This window comes from Rhinatrema bivittatum, chromosome 4 (genome assembly GCF_901001135.1).
Source record: "Rhinatrema bivittatum chromosome 4, aRhiBiv1.1, whole genome shotgun sequence".
NCBI classification, from domain to species: domain Eukaryota; kingdom Metazoa; phylum Chordata; class Amphibia; order Gymnophiona; family Rhinatrematidae; genus Rhinatrema; species Rhinatrema bivittatum.
In genome coordinates this window covers 330,558,860-330,578,832 of record NC_042618.1, presented here as the reverse complement: position 1 = coordinate 330,578,832, position 19,973 = coordinate 330,558,860, and positions in this window count along the sequence as shown.

The following is a 19,973-nucleotide window of genomic DNA, read 5'->3' as shown; positions in this document are numbered from 1 at the left end:
GCCCGCGAGACGTGCGTATAGTCACGCTCCGTGGGATGTAAGGTACGCCAAATGTCTACAAGATTCAGTTCAGTAGTAAGATAATCAACTCCTTTACCGGAACCCCCATCTCTTCTGACTCCCAGTCCCGATGTGTCCATAGATGTGTCACTTATACAATTAAGATCTCCCATAAGTATTAACTGACCAGTCCCAACAGCCAGAAGTTTTGCTGCCAGAGTCTGAAAGAAGGAGTGCGTGTAGGAGTTTGGGCCATATGCAGTACAGATGGTGTAATCCCTACTCCTAATTTTCCCTACTACTATTAGGTATCTACCCTCTTCATCTGCTATTTGATGTTGTATCTCCATCGGAGTGTTCTTATGGAGCAGAATTGCAACCCCCGCCTTTCTTTGGATAGCTGGTGAGTAAAAACATTGTCCCACCCAACTCCTTTTCAGTTTTTTATTCTCACTGTCCGTTAATCGTGTTCCTGTAAGCTAGCAATGACAATCTTTTTCCTCATTAGGGCACTAAGTATTTTTTGCCTTTTGATAGGTGAGCCTATCCCCCCAAAATTCCACGAACCACATCGCATGGTAGTCATCTATAAGCATTAGTACTGTCCCTTGCTTGACACTTAAATGACTATAGAATACCTCGGGGTCTCCCAGCCTGGACCCCCAGGTCATTTTCTGATTGCCTTTCTTTACCCCAATTATAGCAATGTGTGAGCCATGCTAATCCCGAAATCCCCATATCCCCCCTCCCCCCCCCCCCCCCCCCCCCCCGTTTCCATTACCCGGTATCCCTTTGCCCATTTCTTCATTCCCTGTAGCCTCTCCTTCCCTCGTTAGGGTTCCAATGCCCCTATTGCTCCCAATCTCCCCCATAGCTTGGGGTCGAGGTCCGCTCTGTGCGCTCGTGTGTTCCCCCCCTTATATTAGGTAAATAGCTCCTTTCTCCATGAGAGGTTGAACTGTTACAGTAGAAACTAAGTATGTAACTGAATTAACAGACTAATGATGTGCAACCTTAATTCTACACAACAACATTGCAGCATGTTCAACTTATCTGCTTCCCAGTCAAAACTCAAAGTCAGCGAGAAATCATAGATGTGGTGTCATCTTTCTCTGATATACGTTATGCTGACTGTCCCTTCAGGTGTTCCCTCCTGCCTTTTTCAGCCATTCATCCGCAGAACTTGGGGATTCAAAAGAATGAATCTTGCCATCCTTCCAGATCTTCAAAGTCACCGGATATTGCAATGCAAAGCGAGTATTTTGATTGTGGAGCTCTTGACAGGTTCTTGAAAACAGCTTCCTTTTTGCCACCACCGCTGAATAATATTGGAATATAATAATGGAATGATCCAGAAATTTCAGAGCTCTGATCTTCCAGAACGCTGCAAGAATTGCGGCTCGCTGCCCCCGATCCAGGAACCTCGCTATGACCAATCTAGGCAGTTTGTCCTTTTCCTGGCGAGGGCCCAAGCGGTGCGCTCTTTCCATGATCAGTTTGCCTTCCAATTCTGGTGTTTGTAACGCTGCAGGCAGCCATTCCTCCAGTGTTTTCCTAAGGTCTCCGTCCATTAAATGTTCCGGAAGCCCCAAAAATTTCAAGTTATTCCTCCTAGACCTGTTCTCCAGGTCTTCCAGCTTATCTTCTGCCACTTTACAGGCCGCTTCCAGCGCTGAAACTTTAGTTGTGAGCGCCATGTTGTCTTCTTCTACAAGGGCTATCTGGTCCTCTGCAATATCAATTCTGCGTCCAATGTCCCCTATAGTCTCTTTCAGAGATACCGTCAAATTTATGGTCCAGCGCGGCTACTACTGCGGAGGTTAGCTTTGCAATGTCTCTATCATCCAGTGCCGGAGGTTCCGCAGCGCTCGCAGCGTCTGCCATTTTAACTTCCCCTCCCGCCGTTTTCAACTTATCTTTTCTCGGCGCTTTGGAGGTCATGCTGTGCTTCTGTTCCCTTTTCTTTCTTCACCCCCCAGTCCGCTTATGTTTCCGCCGGCTTTTGGTTCTTGTCGCGCTGTGCTTTTAGGCTTTTAATTCTCGTTTCGAGCGTTTATCTGGGGGGGGACCCCACGGAGCTCAGGCAAGTGCGTCTCACCCGGCTCACCGCATCATGTGACCTCCTCCCACCCGACCCTTTAAAAGTGCCCCCTTAGCTTCCCCCACCCGATCCCCCCAAAACATTTTAAAATTACCTGATGGTCCAGTGGTGGTCCCGGGAGTGATCTCCTATTCTCAGACCGTCGGCTGCCACTCATAAAAATGGCACCGATGGCCCGATAAAAAAAAACAAACCACCCGACCCTTTAAAAGCGCCCCCTTAGCTTCCCCCACACTCCTGATCCCTCCAAAACATTTTAAAATTACCTGTTGGTCCAGTGGTGGTCCCGGGAGCGATCTCCCGTTCTCGGGCCATCGGCTGCCACTCATAAAAATGGCGCCGATGGCCCAATAAAAAACCCCCCACCCGACCCTTTAAAAGCACCCTCTTAGCTTCCCCCACCCTTCTAATCCCCCCCAAACATTTTAAAATTTTCTGGTGGTCCAGTGGTGATCCCGGGAGCGATCTCCCGTTCTCGGGCCGTCAGCTGCCACTAATAAAAATGGTGCCGATAGCCCTTTGCCCTTACCATGTGACAGGGTATCCGTGCCATTGACCGGCCCCGTCACATGGTAGGAGCACTGGATGGTCGGCGCCATTTTCCGCGCCATCTTTAAAAATGGCGCCGGTCATCCAGTGCTCCTACCATGTGACAGGGGCCGGCCAATGGCACGGATACCCTGTCACATGGTAAGGGCAAAGGACCATCGGCGCCATTTTTATTAGCGCAGCCGACGGCCCGAGAACGGGAGGTTGCTCCCAGGACTTCTGCTAGATCACCAGGTATTTTCCATTTTGCAATTATCCTGGAAAAATCAGGCTTATGGGTCAAAATTATTAGGGCGGCATAGAAATGCGAACTTGTAGAACCTTCCCGTCTGGCCCATTTAGCAGCTGATATAGGGGCTTCAAGTGTTTGAAAAGAGGATTCACTAGCAAGGTATCCAACATGAAGTGTCTTAATTGCAAGTAACAATAAAAGTCCTTGTGTGGTAAAGAGTGGTTCTCCTGTTCTTCCTGAAAGCTAAAAATATGAATAGGTTGAGCAGTGGTATCAAAACGTTGACTAATATTAATCAAGCCTTGAGATGCCCATCTATGAAATGGCCCAATGTCCATCCCCGGCAAAAACAAAGGGCATCCCTGAATAGGAAGGCAAGTTGTGAGGCCTGGTGTCACTAGGAGCGATTTACAGATTGCTTTCCATGCCATTCGGAATGGACGGATTATTATGCTGGAAGTGATCTGAGATGGTAATTGTGTGGGAGAAACTTGCAACATGGCACTAGGGGTGTATGGAGCTAACCAATTTTTGTAATACGTTAGAGGTGAGTAGTGATGGGTTTCATAGATCCAGTCTTTAATGTGTCTCATTAGGCTTGCGCAATTATAAGCTCGTAAGTCTGGACAATTAAGACCACCATCTTTTTTTGATTTCATAAGTACTGGTAACGGGATCCAAGCCTTCTTTCCACTCCACAGATATCGGTTGAGCTCTTTGTGGATATCTATAATATCTTGCCTTTTTAGCCAGATAGGTAGCATAGCAAACAGGTAGAGCCACTTCAATATTTCCATCATTTTCAGTAGTAGGATCTTTCCTGATAGGGAAAGTGGCAAGGTCCTCCAAACTTTCAGTTTTGTTATTAGCTTCTGTTTTAAGGGGATGATATTGGAGGAATAAAGTTTCTTCGGGTCTGCAGGGATATTGATCCCCAGGTATTTTAATGAGGTCGTGACCCATTTCAAAGGAAATTTTCCTGGCCAGGTAGATTTCAGAGTTCCTAGAATATCTAACGCTTCCAATTTATCTGTGTTGATTTTCAAACCAGCAAATCTGCCAAAATCACATTGAATGCTAAGGACATGGGATAATGCAGAAGCAGGGTTGCTCAAATATAGTAGCATATCATCAGCAAACGCCGCAACTGTGAAGTGTCCTCCTGAGAACTGCATCCCTTGTATGTCCAAAGATAAAGCCAATTTCCTCAAGAGGGGGGTCTAAGGCTATGATATATAAAATTGGAGAAAGCAGACAACCTTGTCGAACTCCTTTTTGAATCTGGATTTCATCTGAAAGGGTATCATTAGCAGAGATATGAGATACAGGTTTATGGTATAGAATAGCAATAGCGGCTATGAACTGATTCGGGATGCCAAAACGTGCCATGGCTGAAAACATGTAGTCCCAGGACACATAATCGAAGGCTTTTTCCAAATCGAAACCTACTGCCAATGCTGGCATTTGAGTACGATGGGATATCTCAATGGCTGTGAGCAAGCGAATTACCTGTGCACCTGCATTTCAGCCCCCAACAAACCCGTCCTGATAAGGGGATATGATTGATGGAAGTATCTTGCCCAATTGAATTGCAAGGATCCATGCGTATAATTTAAGGTCAAGGTTTAGAAGAGATATAGGCCGATATGACGCTGCTAGAAGTGGGTCTTTACCAGGTTTTGGTAGTCATGAAAGCTTTGTTAAAATCCCTGGGAAAGCACCCTTTTTGCCACGCTTGGTTAAAAAAATTTGCTAATGGGCCAGCGATGTGCATGGACAAAATTTTTTTAATATTCAGCTGGAAAACTATCTGGTCCAGGGGATTTTTTTCCTTTGCTAGTTTTGATTACTGCTTTCACCTCCTCTTCTGTAATTGGCCCAATCAATAATTCCCCTTGCTTCTGGGGATAATTGAGGTAATGAGGGATCTTTAAAAAAAGCTGCTTCTTGATCTTCACAGTACAATCCTTCGTAAAACTGACATAACGTTTCAAGGACTTCCGAAGCTTTCATTACATGCACCCCAGCCATGTTTTTTATACCATTAATATACGTTTTTTTCCTTTTAATAGCTACGAGTCTTGCTAATAATTTGCTGGATTTATTGCCGAATCTATAGAAATGGTGATCAGAGGCTTGAAGCGCTTTTTGGGCACGTAGATGTAAATGGTCATTGAGCACATTCAGACAGGACCGATAGGATGCCATATGCGAGGAAGAAGGTTCATCTGCCAATTTTCATTTCACTTGTTGAAGTTGGGTTTCCAGTTTAAAAATAGCTTGGTCCAGCTGTTTGCTTTTCTGGATGGTATAAGCAATTATCTCACCCCGGAGCACGGCTTTGCTCGTTTCCCAGAAGAGTGAAGTGTTATCTAAATGCTGGCTGTTATTTGTCTGATATTCTTCCCATTTTGCTTTTAACAGTTGATGAAACTCCTTATCATTCTGAAGGTGTCCCGGGAGTCGCCATGCCTTCTTGGTATTTCTCTCAGACGTGAACCGTAAATCCAGCCAAATTGGAACATGATCAGTGATAACGATAGAGCCCTTATCGACCGCTGCTACTTTAAAGAACATGGTGTTAGTAATAAGGATATAATCTATTCTGTGAGGAAACAACAAAGAAATAGATGCCACAAAAAAGTCTTTTCCAAATATTTAATAGTGGAGACGTGTAATATATATTTAAAGATGCCCGACTCTGGCTGAGTTTCGTCACATTAAGTGGCTGCCTCAGGGGCTTAATTATAAACACGAGTCAGAAATCAGAAGGAATTTAAAAAAACTCATCCGCAGTACACATATGTCTTAATAGAAATCGATTATTCTTAATATTTTGTCGGTTCCATTCAAAAATGGCGCCATATACGTGTAACTGCCTGAAGATGCTGATAGTCTCCACTTGTAGCGCTTCTGCGGATGAGTTTTTTGAAATTTGTCTCCACTATTAAAGATTTGGAAAAGACTTTTTTGTGGCATCCATTTCTTTGTTGTTTCCTCACAGCTTTATTGGATCGCCTACCTTGCTGTTTCCTGGGCCCGTCCCTTTTAAGGACTATAATCTATTCTGGACATGGAGCCATGTGCTCTAGATACACGAGTAAAATCCTTAGTTTCTGGGTTCATTATGCGCCATGGATCGATAAGCCCTAACCGTTTGGTAAATTGCGTCACTCCTGAGGTAAACTGCACTCGGTAACTTGTAGGCAGTTGGGATTTATCCAAGTGAGCGTCTATTACACTATTCATATCAACCACTATGATCAGCTCACCCTGGGCATTCTTCAATAAAGTATTTATAATATTGGTAAAGAAGGGGGGATCTGGGACATTGGGGGCGTAGACATTGCATAATGTAAAAACTTTGCCAGCAAGGTGACCTACTATTATATGGAATCTCCCCACATGGTCTGATATTTCCTTGGTAACCGTTAGTGGGGTACTTTTGTTGATTAGGATTGCCACCCCTCCTTTTTTCCCATTAGCCGCTGAGAAATAACAGTCAGATGCCCATTCCCTACGTAACTTTGCACTCTGTAACGCTTAGATGTGTTTCCTGTATGCATGCTATGTTAACTTTTAGACGCCGCAAATGTTGAAAGATTTTCGTTCGTTTGATTGGTATACCCAACCCATCCACATCCCATTAAATGATTCTGTACTTACCCCCCATAAGCCACTGTCGATAGAAACTGTAATCGGATGTTTACTTTCTTTTGGTCGGAGATGGGCGCCCAGCCTCGCCCCTCTCCAGCGTTCCAATGCACCTTTCAGGGTACTCCTAAAGTCCACCATATGAACATGCGTCGTCCACACACTTCCACAGTCACAAGGCCAACATCTCCCCCTTTCACCCTGCACCCCTATTGTACATGCACACCCCTCTATCCCCCCCATAACCTCCCCCTGCCCTCCCCATCCCCCCATCCCCCCTTCCTCCCCTCCTACCCAGAGCTCCCCCCCAAATACCAAAGAGATATAATACACTCTTCCTACTCTAGCGAGAGGGATGGAGATCACTGTTCTCAGTGTCAGGGCGTTCAGGTACCTTATCCCGACCACCTTGCCTAATGCTTTTTTCACTGTCTCACACTTAGCTACTGCAAACTGAGTTATAGATCCAGGTTTCAGTGAGTAAACACCAAAGGAATATCTGGTATCTTCTGTTAGTTTTTCCCACCTAGAAACTGCCATCCTCTGATGTCCTGAATTGTCTGTAGTTTCCAGAGCAGGTTCTCTAATTTCCAGTCCAGGATCACCGGTTCTGTCACCGTAACTGCTCCGGTGATTTTTAGAAGTCGTCCCACGTAACAAATTCTCTAGGCAAATGACAGCTGAAATAGTGAACTCGAACAATAACCATAGTAATAGGCATGAAATAAATGGTTTCGTTCTTGGCGCTACGGCCCACTTCGGCTGGACTGGTGGCTGTCAAACCCTGGGTAACGGCTGTTTGTCTTGTAGTTGTAACTAAAACTGTGAAACGGCGCGTGGGGCCCCTGTCTAGTTTCCCACCAGAAAACCCCCAAACGGGCACTAACATCCCTCGGAGGCAACTTACAGAGTCAAACGGGGGTACGCCATCACTGTATGTTAGCTTGTAGAAATTTCTGAGCCTCCTCCAGGGAAGCAAAAATCTTTAGCTTCCCATCTAGCCAAATCTTGAGTGTTGCCGGGTATTGGAGCGCAATTTTATATGCTTATCAACAAGTGTTGAACAAACAGTAGAGAAGCTCTTGCGCATTTGAGAAACCGGGGCCGAATAATCTTGTGTTATACGAATCCTGGTCCCTTTATAGTCAATTTCAGGTTTATTTCGATAGGTGATCCATATTTTGTTTTTGTGGGCATAGTTGAAAATATTTACAAGTACAATTCTGGGGTGCGAATCAGTAGGGTGGCATGCACCTACCCTGTGGGCCCGTTCAACTGCCATGCTGCCTTTCAAATCTGTTAGGCCAACAACATCCGGCAGCCAACCTTCCAGGAATTCTCCCAGCCCTCCTTTATCTAGTGATTCGGGAAGGTCTAGTATTCGTAAGTTGGCTCTTCGGGAGCGGTTTTCAAGATCGTCAATTTTTTCTTGGCATTCCTTAAGTGCAACGGATTGCGTTTCCATTTTTGCCGTTACCGCGGTGAGGTCATCTTCTATGAGAGATACCCTCCCCTCTACATGCTCCAAACTCCGCTAACATATCTCTCACCTCCGTCAATTGTGCTGCAATCCCCGCTAGCTTTTCATCTAATGTAGCTGCGATCGTGTCTCTGAGGATTGCCACCGTAACAGGGCTGGAAGGGGAGGGTTCCCGAACGCTCTCAGCCACCGCCATTTTGGCCTCTGCCGGCTTCCCCTTATCGTTCTCTTTCCGTCTGCCACTGGAGGCCATCAACTGTGGCGATTTCTGCATAAAGTGAACAATCGACATATGCCGGTTCCTGAGTCTGCTGGTAAAACTATAGGACTTCGCCGTTAAGGAGATGCTGGTAGATTGGGAGTCTGGCGCCCGGAGCTGAAAGGGATCACGTCTGCCTCAGCTCATCACCCCACGTGATCTCTCAGCCATACTTTTTAACATATACATGCTGCCTTTATGCCATCTTTTAGCAGGGCTGGATATCATCCATTACTTGTATGCAGATGATACCCAGCTAATTTTACCGATAACAGACACCATAGAAAACACTTTTAAACTGGCAGCAATGTACTTGGATATAATTAAACAGCTTTTAACGCAAATGGAATTAATTATAAACATTGATAAAACTGAATTTATTCACCTAGAAAGAAAGTCTTCAAATATTGTTCAGACACCAATTAAAATTAATGATAATCTCACAGTTAAACTCTCCAATAATGCACATGACCTTGGAGTCATGTGCATTATTGGAGAGTTTAACTGTGAGATTGTGAATTGAACTTAAAACAACATAAAAACACTTAAAATTAGAGAAGGTTTTGGAAAATTAATGATTTTAAAATGACTTAAACCATTATTAAGTACAAATGATTTTAGAACTATTTTACAGTCCCTAATCTTTACAAGTACTGATTACTGCAATTCCTTGCTACTTGGCCTACCATCATATATTATCAGACCACTACAAATTTTACAGAATGCAGCAGCAAGAGTTTTAACTGATGGCAGAAAAAAGGATCACATCACACCAATATTAGCAGAACTACATTGGCTTCCAATCGAATACAGAATACAGTACAAAACACTCAGTACACTCCACAAATTAATATATGACGAACATTCAAACTGGCTCAGTTACAACAATTCGTCTTCACATATCCCATAGGAATTTAAGATCGGCAAATAAAGGGCTACTTCCGATACCATCAGTAAAAACAGCACACTTAACTCAGGTTAGAGACAGAGCAATCTCACTCGCTGGGTCTAAAATTAGGAATGACATGCCCTCGAAACTCAGACTTCAAAACAACCTCAGGTAATTTAAGAAGGATTTAAAAACATGGCTATACACACAGGCTTTTAACACTGCGAAAGGAGATTCTTAGAGTAGCTATTTTACAGTTTTTCTTTAAGGTTTTAGTATTTATTGTGTATTTTATATTATTCATGATGTTTCATGCTTCTAGAGATTTTTATAGAATTTTATTTGTTTGTTTTTATTTTTGAGTATTTATTTGATGTATTTTATTAAATGATTATTAATATGTACCATGTTATTATGTGACAGTGTTTAAAATGTAAACCATTGTGATGGTCCAACTTTATGACGGCATATAAAAGCTGCTAAAGAAATAAATAAATAAATAAATAAAATGTTCACATTATTCCTTCAGATCAAGTACGGGACTTAGGTATCGAAATAGATGAGAACCTTTCTATGAAAATGCACATAAATAAAATTATTAATGCAGGCTATGCCAAGCTGTGTATATTACATCGGTTGAAACCTTTACTAACTGTCGAGGACTTCCGTACTGTTTTGCAAACTCTAATTTTCTCAAACATAGACTATTGTAAATCCTTATTACTCGGCCTTCCAGCAATCTCTTAAAATCATTACAATTATTATAAAATGCCTCAGCAAGACTTTTATTAGGAACAAGAAAATTTCATCACATCACTCCTTGCTGATATCACTGCACTGGCTACCAGTACAATCCCAAATCTATTATAAAGATTTAACAGTAATATTCATCCACTCCAGTAACACCGGTCTGATAGATGTGACACTATAACCATACATACTAAGATCTCAAAATAAAGGACTATTGACTGTGCCTAAAATATGCAGTACACTTCTGATGTGTGTTTTCCATAGCTGGCCCAAAGCTTTGGCATTCTCTACCTGAGATGTTAATGTATGATACCAGAAACAAAGAGATTTAAATGTGAGCTGAAAACATGGCTATTGAAAAATGCATATAACCTAACTTAAAAACATCAGAATACAGAGAATACACTAACAAGAAGGACAAAATATAATAATTAAATAATGCGTAATAAATTAACGAGACAAGATAAATATCTTAAGACAAAGTACTGACTATCACGTGAAAATTGTTAAATTATAACTCCTATACTACTAGCCTGATGCCGTAGACTTTTAGTTAATATGTATTAGAATATCTCAGTAGATTTATTTTAACCTCTGTTGTGTTGATTTATAGTATGAATGTTACTTTTGTAAACCATTGTGATCTTTATTTGGAACAATGATATATAAAATATCTAAATAAATAAATAAAATCTACTTACCTCACGTAAGTATGAAGCTCCCCTATTGAATTCCCACTATAGGCCTTTCCAGGCCTGCTTGTTCTCTCTCAGATTCCTTCTTACTCCCTGGGAAAAGCAACCATTCATTGTCCACCACAAGTGAAGTTAGGCTATATTTCAGGCAGCGGCATGGTTGAATGAGTCTGCCCTACAAAAACCAGAAGTTGCATATCATGGAAGTGTACACGTGTATGATACACATGCATAGTTACGTGTAAATGAAAAACCATGTGCAAATGTACACCCAACCTGCATGCACAATGTACTAGGGATGTGAGTCGGGCTTCGGACGATTGAAAATATCAGACGATATTTTCAAAATCGTCAGAAATCGGGGGCTCCCCAAAACGATAGGAAAACCCCACAATATTGATCGTGGGGGTTCTTTTATCGTTTTGGGGGAGGGCAGGAAAAACGGCACACAAAAATAACCCCTAAACCCACCCCAACCCTTTAAAACTAATCCCTTAGCTTCCCCCACCCTCCCAACCCCCCAAAAAACTTTTTACAGGTACCTGGTGGTCCACTGGATGGCCGGCGCCATCTTGTGCTCCTACCATGTGACAGGGGCTGACCAATGGCACCAGTAGCCCCTGTGACATAGTAAGGGCAAAGGCTATCGGCGCCATTTTGAATACTGGCAGCCAACAGTCCGAGTACAGGAGGTCGCTCCCGGACCGCCGCTATGTCACAGGGGCTACCAGTGCCATTGGTCAGCCCCTGTCACATGGTAGGAGTACAAGATGGCGCCGGCTATCCAGTGCTCCCACCATGTGACAGGGTCCGGCCAATGGCACGGATACCCTGTCACATGGTAAGGGCAAAGGGCCATCGGCGCCATTTTGATTACTGGCAGCCGACGGCCCGGGAGCGGGAGATTGCTCCAGGGACCCCCACTGGACCACCAGGTACCTGTAAAAAGTTTTGGGGGGGTCGGGAGGGTGGGGGAAGCTAAGGTATTATTCTTCAGTTTGTCAATCAGGCCTACCACATCTTCTAGGTTCACTGTGATTTGGTTCAGTCCATCTGAATCATTACCCATGAAAACCTTCTCCAGTACGGGTACCTCCCCAACATCCTCTTTAGTAAACACCGAAGCAAAGAAATCATTGAATCTTTCTGCGATGGCCTTATTTTCTCTAAGGTCTGGATTTATCAATATCACATGGTTAACACATGGCTAACGCATGCGTTAGTAAAAGGGGCGTTTCCATGCAAATGAAGCACTTTCCGCAGAGCTGTGAACTTTTCGTGATCTGCGATGTTTTTGCGATTCACGCTGAAATCGCACTTTGCGAAAAGAAAACACCCTGTTTCGCGATGTTTTCGCAGTCAGTGAAAAATTTTTTACAAATACCGCATACCGCGATAATGTGATATGTATAAAAGGTCACTTCCTGCCCCTCCTCCTTTGAGGATTTGGAAGGACTTTTGTAGTGGAGGTAGGTTTGTGGCTTAGGAGGTGTTGGTGGTTTAGATATATTGATTACTGAGTGCGGATTCGTGTCTTCTGTGTTTTCATCTGTTTCCTTTAACCTGTGTAGTTTATCATATCTTTTGGAGTGAAAGGTGGTTTGTTACTTGTTTGTCCTTATATGTGTGGAGGAGGAGGAGGAGGAGGAGGAGTGTGGTGGTGGTGGTGATGGTGAGGAGGAGGAGGAGGAGAGTGCTGGTGGGGGTCATGGTGAGGAGGAGGAGGAGGAGAGTGGTGGTGGTGAGGAGGAGTGTGGTGGAGAATGGAGCGTGACAGGAGTGGGAGGAGAGGACAGAAGAGGGGAGTTGAGAGGAGAGGGAGGAGGAGGGAGAGGGGGAGGGAGGAGGAGGGACCTAATGGTAGGGGTATGAGGAGTAGGAGCAGGGGCAGGGCTAGCGGGGGAGATAGGCAGGAGGGAAGTGATAGGAGGGTGGGGGTGGGGGAAAGGGTGAGGCAGGAAAGAATGGTGGAAGGAGGTAGGGTTAGGCAGCCAGGCCAGAGGGGAAGTGAGCCGGAAGCGCAGGGTGAGGTGGGGGGAGGAAGGGAGTGGAGAATCAGATGGGTCGGAGAGTGAGGGTAGGGAGGAGACCCCTTCGGAAGTGGCACCCCAATCAGGCAGCCAGGCAAGGGTGAGGCAGCGTGCTATCCGCTTCAGCCCTGAGGACAACGATCGGCTCATTGAAGGAGTCCTCCGCCATTATTCCCATCTGTCTGGCAGCCTCTCAGTGAAGACCTCTAAGGCAGCCAAGGCACAGCTATGGGCCAGCATTGCAGCGGACATCAGGCGTCAGAGTGGGATTCAGCGCACCGGGGAGCAAGTGGCCCACCGTTATCGGGACATCAAGGCCCAGCTGAAGGGAAGGATAGCAGAGAGGAACGAGTACCTGCGCGAGACTGGAGGAAGGGCCCCCTGCCCAATAAGGTTCAGTGACATGGAGAGGCTGGGACCAGACGTGTTTGAGGGGTTGGATCCACGCCTTGACACATCCTACCTCGAAGATGGTAAGTTGGCCTGTACCCCCCCCACCAAGTCCTTAGCTGTCCTGTTCAAGGTTCATACACAATTCTTAGAACTGTTTTGTGTTTCAGTTCCCCATGTGCTCTCCTGACCAGTCATGACCCCCCCATCCCCCATCCCCCAGACTGAGACTAGCAGTGTGGGTGTAACCCAAATGCTTAGAACTGTTTTGTGTTTAACTTCCCCATGTGCTCTCCTGACCAGTCTTGACCCTCCCCCCATCCCCCAGGCCACAGACTGAGACTAGCAGTGTGGGTGTAACCTAAATGCTTAGAACTATTTTGTGTTTAACTTCCCCATGTGCTCTCCTGATGAGTCTTGACCCTCCCCCCATCCCCCAGGCCACAGACCATTAGGTACAGAGAAACAACATAACTTTATAAGCAGCATGAAATGTTGGTCAATGAAAAAGTGTCCCTGTGTCATGCTACTGGAATGCAACAAAATGCTGTGGTACTGATGCTGTCTATCCTTTTCCCCCCCCCCCCTGTTTCCACAGAGCACTCTGGTCCCAGGCAGGAGAGTCCAGGAGACAGGTGGGAAGGCCCAGGCACCAGTCGTGATCCACCTGGGACAATGCGGCCACCAATGTTCACCAAGCCCTTCTATATGGATGCCATGACACAGTGGTCAGATGACGAGGAAGAAGAGGCGGGCCCCATGACAGCACCCGAAGGCAGCCCCCTCAACTTGTCCGCTGCCCTCGGCAGTCTGGAGTGGGAGGGCTCCACCCCTGCTCAGCAGGCAAGCAGCCCACTCAGTCTGGAGATAGCTCCCCCCTTGACGCTCACCAAGCTAACCCCAGTAATGTCACCACACAGCCCTGCACTTGTGGCACCAATACCACATCCACATCCACCAGCACCAGAACCCCCACCACCACCCCCAGAACCAGCAACACCAGCCCCAGCCTTCCTACCGCCCCAGGACCCTATCACTGGCACACAGGCAGAGCAATTGCGGATGGAACTGTGCGGCATAAGGAGATCCCTAACACAGCTAACCGCCACCTCTAGCTCCACATGGCAGCATCCACCCAGACATCCACCAGCAGGACTGCAGTGATTGGCACACTTAACACCATAATGCTACAAATCCTGCAGTGGATGCCAGGCCAGCAGTCAACTTCCTCAACAACATCTACACCCCGAAGCAGTCCCTGAGGGTCCCGAGGCCACAGGGGACATCCCCCCAAGACGATGCCACCTCCCACAGGACCTGCACGACGTGGCAAAGGGCCCTGAGGGGAATTCAATAAAGCCTAAACTGGCCAGGTCAGAATCTCATAACCTCCACTGGGATGGCCATCCTGCAGAGTTGCTGTGCCGTCGAGAGGGAAGTAACAGCATCATCGCCTGCCCCACGCAGAGTTGCTGTGCTGTCGAGACGGAAGAAGATGCATGATCCAAAGCAGATGATGCGCCACCTCCCACCTTCCTGGTCAGCTGGGCCATCTGCATCCGCTGTGCCACTCTGCTGTGTGCCATCTGCATCCGCTGTGCCACTCTACTGTGTGTTGTGGGGTGCCTTCTGTGCTCCAGGGCTCCAACTGCCACTTGGGATGTCTCGTCCTGGGCCTTCTTCTGCTGCCATGCCACTGCTGTCTCATCCTGAGCCTTCACCGCTGTTGCCATGCCGCTGATGTCTCGTTCTGGGCCTCCTCCTGCTGCCATGCTGCTGCTGTCTCGTCCTGGGCCTTCACCGCTGTTGCCATGCTGCTGCTGTCTCGTCCTGGGCCTCATCCTGCTGCCATGCTGCTGCTGTCTTGTCCTGGGCCTTCACCGCTGTTGCCATACCACTTCTGTCTCGTCCTGGGCCTCCTCCTGCTGCCATGCCACTGCTGTCTCGTCCTGGGCTTCCTCCTGCTGCCATGCCGCTGCTGTCTCATCCTGGGCCTCCTCCTGCTGCCATGCTGCTGCTGTCTCATCCTGGACCTTCACCGCTGTTGCCACACCCTTGATGTGTTCCCCTGCTGCCTACATACTGAACTGTAGGCTACCTTGTCTGCTGCCTGGATTTTCACTCTGCTGGCGGGCCTCTCAGGCTCTCCCCTTTCAGTACACTCTTTCAACATGGACCGCCTGGGCACGGACTTTCATTCTGCTGGCGGGCCTCTCAGCCTCTCCCCTTTCAGTGCACTCTTTCAACATGGACCGCCTGGGGCACGTACTTTCACTCTGCTGGCGGGCCTCTCAGGCTCTCCCCTTTCAGTGCACTCTTTCAACATGGACCGCCTGGGGCACGTACTTTCACTCTGCTGGCGGGCCTCTCAGGCTCTCCCCTTTCAGTGCACTCTTTCAACATGGACCGCCTGGGGCCCGGACTTTCACTCTACTGGCGGGCCTCTCAGGCTCTCCCCTTTCAGTGCACTCAACATGGACCGCCTGGGCCCTATGCCTGTCTACACATTGTATACTGTTCAACAGTAATCTTTGTATTGCAGTATCTGAGCTATTGGGGTGCCATTTCCTGTTTCTCTGTTCCTAGCTAATCATGCTTTGCCAGTACAGATAACACCCACTACCTGCATATGTGTGTGCAGTATACTCTTTATGTTGGAGTTAAATCCAATGATATGTGATGTTGCACAGCATTAGCCCATTTGGGAGCAATTAGTTATCTAGTACTTGCAGATAATGACTACCTATGAACGTCTAATGTATGGTTAAACTGCTGATCTAATAAATCACAATACCCTGCACAATGTTGTCAGGAATAAATATCCTGTTTAACCTACCACTTTTTGTGTCCTCTTTATGTTCCTATTGTGCCCTTGGTTTACACACACACTCCACACCTAGCATGCTGCATCACACCCCTTAGGTAGCACGTTGGACTCCCTGTCTGAGATTCATTACAGCAACGTCTGCACCTGCCATTGACATACCTTACAGTTAGGTTCATGTACAAGGAGGGTGCTAAGGAGGACCCTGCAGTGTAAACATAATGGGAGTATATGACATGTTCCTCACACTAGAAAAGGTACTGTCCCTCAGTACAATCAATGCATAGTCACGGAGCGTTCTGATGTATGCATGTTGTTAAGATCTGTGAGGAAACGGGAAGGGGTGGGCAGCAGTCTATTCTAATTGCAGTGCTCATTTCAGCCACTGTTGGTGGTGAGGAGTCTAAACACGTATTTCTTAGCAGTGTTCAGTATTACAGCTATCTCAGCCTGACAAACGCCACATATGTGAGACAAACCTATGCTAGGGTACAAACCGAGTTTGCTTCCTATATTGGTCTCTCCCATGTGCTGGTAAATGGAAGATGCCTTCCACCAACTCTGGGTGACTGACAGGCAGATTACCAACTTCTGGTGCCATGAAGGACATCCATTATAGTGGTGGATCATGCATATGCTCAATTTCCTGGTGCTATAGGCATACAATGTTGTGTAGCCATTCTCTAGGGATGTGCAGACAAAAAGTTTATGTTCATAAGTCCATAAGTCGAAAGGGGGGGGTCAATTTCGGCCAATATGGACATATGTAGAATTCCATAAGTTGAGGCTATGTCCATACGTGCACCGGTTCCCTAAATAAAAATTTAAACCCCTCACCCTCTTTAATCCCCCCCCCAAGACTTACCAAAACTCCCTGGTGGTCCAGCGGGGAGTCAGGACGCCATTTCTGTATTCCTTTGCGAGGAGCACGTGACGTCGGCATCACGTCGGAGTGACGCGGACGTCACGTGATTCCCCGTGCGTTCGCTCCGGGACCCTCGTTGGTCCCAACCGTAACTTTTGGCCAGCTTGGGGGGGCCTCCTGACCCCCCCAAGCTGACCAAAAGTTCCGGTTTGGGGGGGCCTCCTGACCCCCCCCCAAGCTGGCCAAAAGTTCAGGTTGGGTCCAACGAGGGTCCCGGAGCGAACGCGCGGGGAATCACGTGACGTCCGCGTCACTCTGACGTGACGCCGACGTCACGTGCTCCTCGCAAAGGAATACAGAAATGGCGTCCTGACTCCCCGCTGGACCACCAGGGAGTTTTGGTAAGTCTTGGGGGGGGATTAAGGAGGGTGAGGGGTTTAAATTTTTATTTAGGATCAACAATCGCGATTTCCAACGTATTCAACATAGCTATGTTGAATACGTTGGAAATCCGATCGTTTTCGCCTCATCACTTTTTTAAGTTAAAAAAAAAAAAGTTGCATTTTACATATGCGGTCAAAACGAATGCACACCCCTACCATTCTCATCTGCACAAGCTAAGCATGTACCCTGTGCATACTGATATATCAGTGTACATACACCACATGTCAGCTTGTACATGGATTCCTTGTGTGGCAGGGAAGGATTCCTATAGTTACTGTCTTAGCCTTAAGGTTGTCGGCCACTGAAAGGTGATGCATGGGAATGGTTATGTAGCTATCTCCATGCTGTTTATTAACACAGTTGCACAGACTGTCAGTGGACAGGTTACAAGGCTGTTGCTAGTGGTAAGGAGAGGTTAATAATAATGCTAATGTGTCATACCCGTTTACATGGTGCAACCTGTGTAAGGAATGTTCAACAGGCCTTAAAAGTGTCTATCTGGTGTCCATGTGCAGTCAGTGTTAACTACCAGTATATTAATTGGATGGGCAGACCATACATAATGTTATGTTATCAGACACACAGCCATTCCTCCAGAAAAGGCCAAATGTTGCAAGATTTGGTCACCATCCGTTGTGACACGCATCCCTCCGGTGGCGTCTCCCAGCTGTGGTGTGCGCATGCACCCTTTAGAATGTGGGCCACGCCCAACATGTGAACACTGTCTGAAGGGCAACAATGTGTAGTACACAGTCCTACATTCTCTTCACAAATATTACATACCGGTAGCCAGACATTGATATATGAGCCACTATCCATGGTTAATGACATTGTTGATAGTGCATGTTGTTTGGAAATCCAGTACAGTCCACTGACAAATGTCTGTCAGTGTTGTTAAATATTAGGTATACATTAATAACTATTAACACAACAACATACAGTCACATGCTGCAGAACCCCAGTGGACTTTCCTCCCTACAGGTTTGCTGTTCAAAAGGTTACAGGTAACGAATGTTGCTCACACATCATTATGTTGCGGTCTAGTGGTGGACCCTTGGGCCGGCCTAGGGGAGTGAGAAGATGATAGCTGAGAGGCAGTAGGCTGGGAGGCGGTGTCAAGCCAAGCTTGGAGGTGAGTCTTCGCCCTGGAAGCCTGCGGACCCCCTGAGAGGAGCTTGTGAGATCCTAGGCTGCTGGGACTTAGATCACAGGAGAGGAAGCGACAACTTCACCCTGGAGGCCAGTGGACCCCCCGAGAGGAGCTCGTGAGGTCCCGGGCCGCTGGGACTTAGGAGATCTCTGGAGAAGAAACGAGGCAGGTCGGTCCGAGGTCGAGGCAGGCGGCAGGAACCGAGGTCAGGAACAAGCAGGGGTCAGGAACCGAAGAAACAGGCAGAAGATCCGGACTCGAGGATCCGGGACAGGAACTGGAGATCAGGCAGGAGCCGAAGATCCAGGCAGGAGCCGAAGATCCAAGCAGGAGCCGAAGATCCAAGCAGGAACCGAAGATCCAAGCGCTGCAGCAAGTGGAACCTGTTGCAAGGCAATTTTCTGAAGGCAGACACCGGCTTAAGTACAAGCCGGCGTCTGACATCATTTTAGGGGCGGGCCGCGGTCTGGCGGGAAAAGCCCTTTAAATTGGGCTTCCCCGCGCACGCGCGTGCCCCGAAGGGGAGGGATTACGTTCTGGGGCTCGGCGGCGTCTCCCTTGTGGAGACGCCGCCGCGAGAAGGCCTGGACAGGCCCAACAAGACGCATGCCTCGCCGCGGGCCCCCTGAGAGGCGAATCCCCGCAGGAATGCCCCGGCGCTGCTGACCCGGGGCTGAAGGTAAGGACCCGGTTGCAAGACGTGCGACCAGGACCGCAACATTATCTGAGTTGGAAGGACATGTAGGGCCATATCTGGTCCATATTCTCTCTGTTGTTGCACACAGCTCAGTTAGCACTGACTGGGATAACCACTGTCCTGCAGCTCCTGTGGAATACATAGTTGGGCAGCAAGCTAAAGGGGTCAGGCCACATATAGGCTCTCACGCATTGCCATAGTCCCAACGTGTGAAGGTATATGTATCACCATGTGGCCCACACTTCTGTACTCCTCTATGAGTAGGTTTGTGCGGCCATGGAGGACACAATCCTTGACAGATAGTCTGCCACTGTAATTAGATATCTGGCATCTCAGAGCTTTCTACCTCTTGGCATACATGCTGTAAGGTGTTGCCTAGATGTCCAGCCCACTGTGTGGCCTGTGTATGTAGTAGGGATGTGAATCGTTTTCCATATCGTCTTAACGATAGAAATCGTGTGGCAGGGCAAGAAAATCGTCTTAGGCACGATTTTTTAGTTAAAAAATCGTTAAAAATCGTTTTTTCCGATTAGTGCGCACTAACGGGAGTTAGTGCGCACTAACTGGGAGTTAGTGCGCACTAACTGAAAATGATACAATTTGACACTTTTCAGGTCAGTTAAGGTCAGTTTAGGAATGAATATGTATTCCTATTGGCTGCCCTCTTATTTATTCATGTTACCAAGTTTCCTACTGACAGTATATGGGGGATGGGAAATGGAAACAGTTGGTAGCTTGACAAAACAAGTAATGTGATCAGTCAATGTGACTAGAACTTGTGCCCTAACCCTGATACCAGGGGTATTGTGATCTTCCTGCACACAGTGCCCTATCCCTATTAATACCAGGAGTGTTGTGATCTTCCTGCACACAGTGCCCTATCCCTAATACCAGGGGTGTTGTGATCTTCCTGCACACAGTGCCCTATTCCTGATACTGGGGGTGTTGTGATCTTCCTGCACAC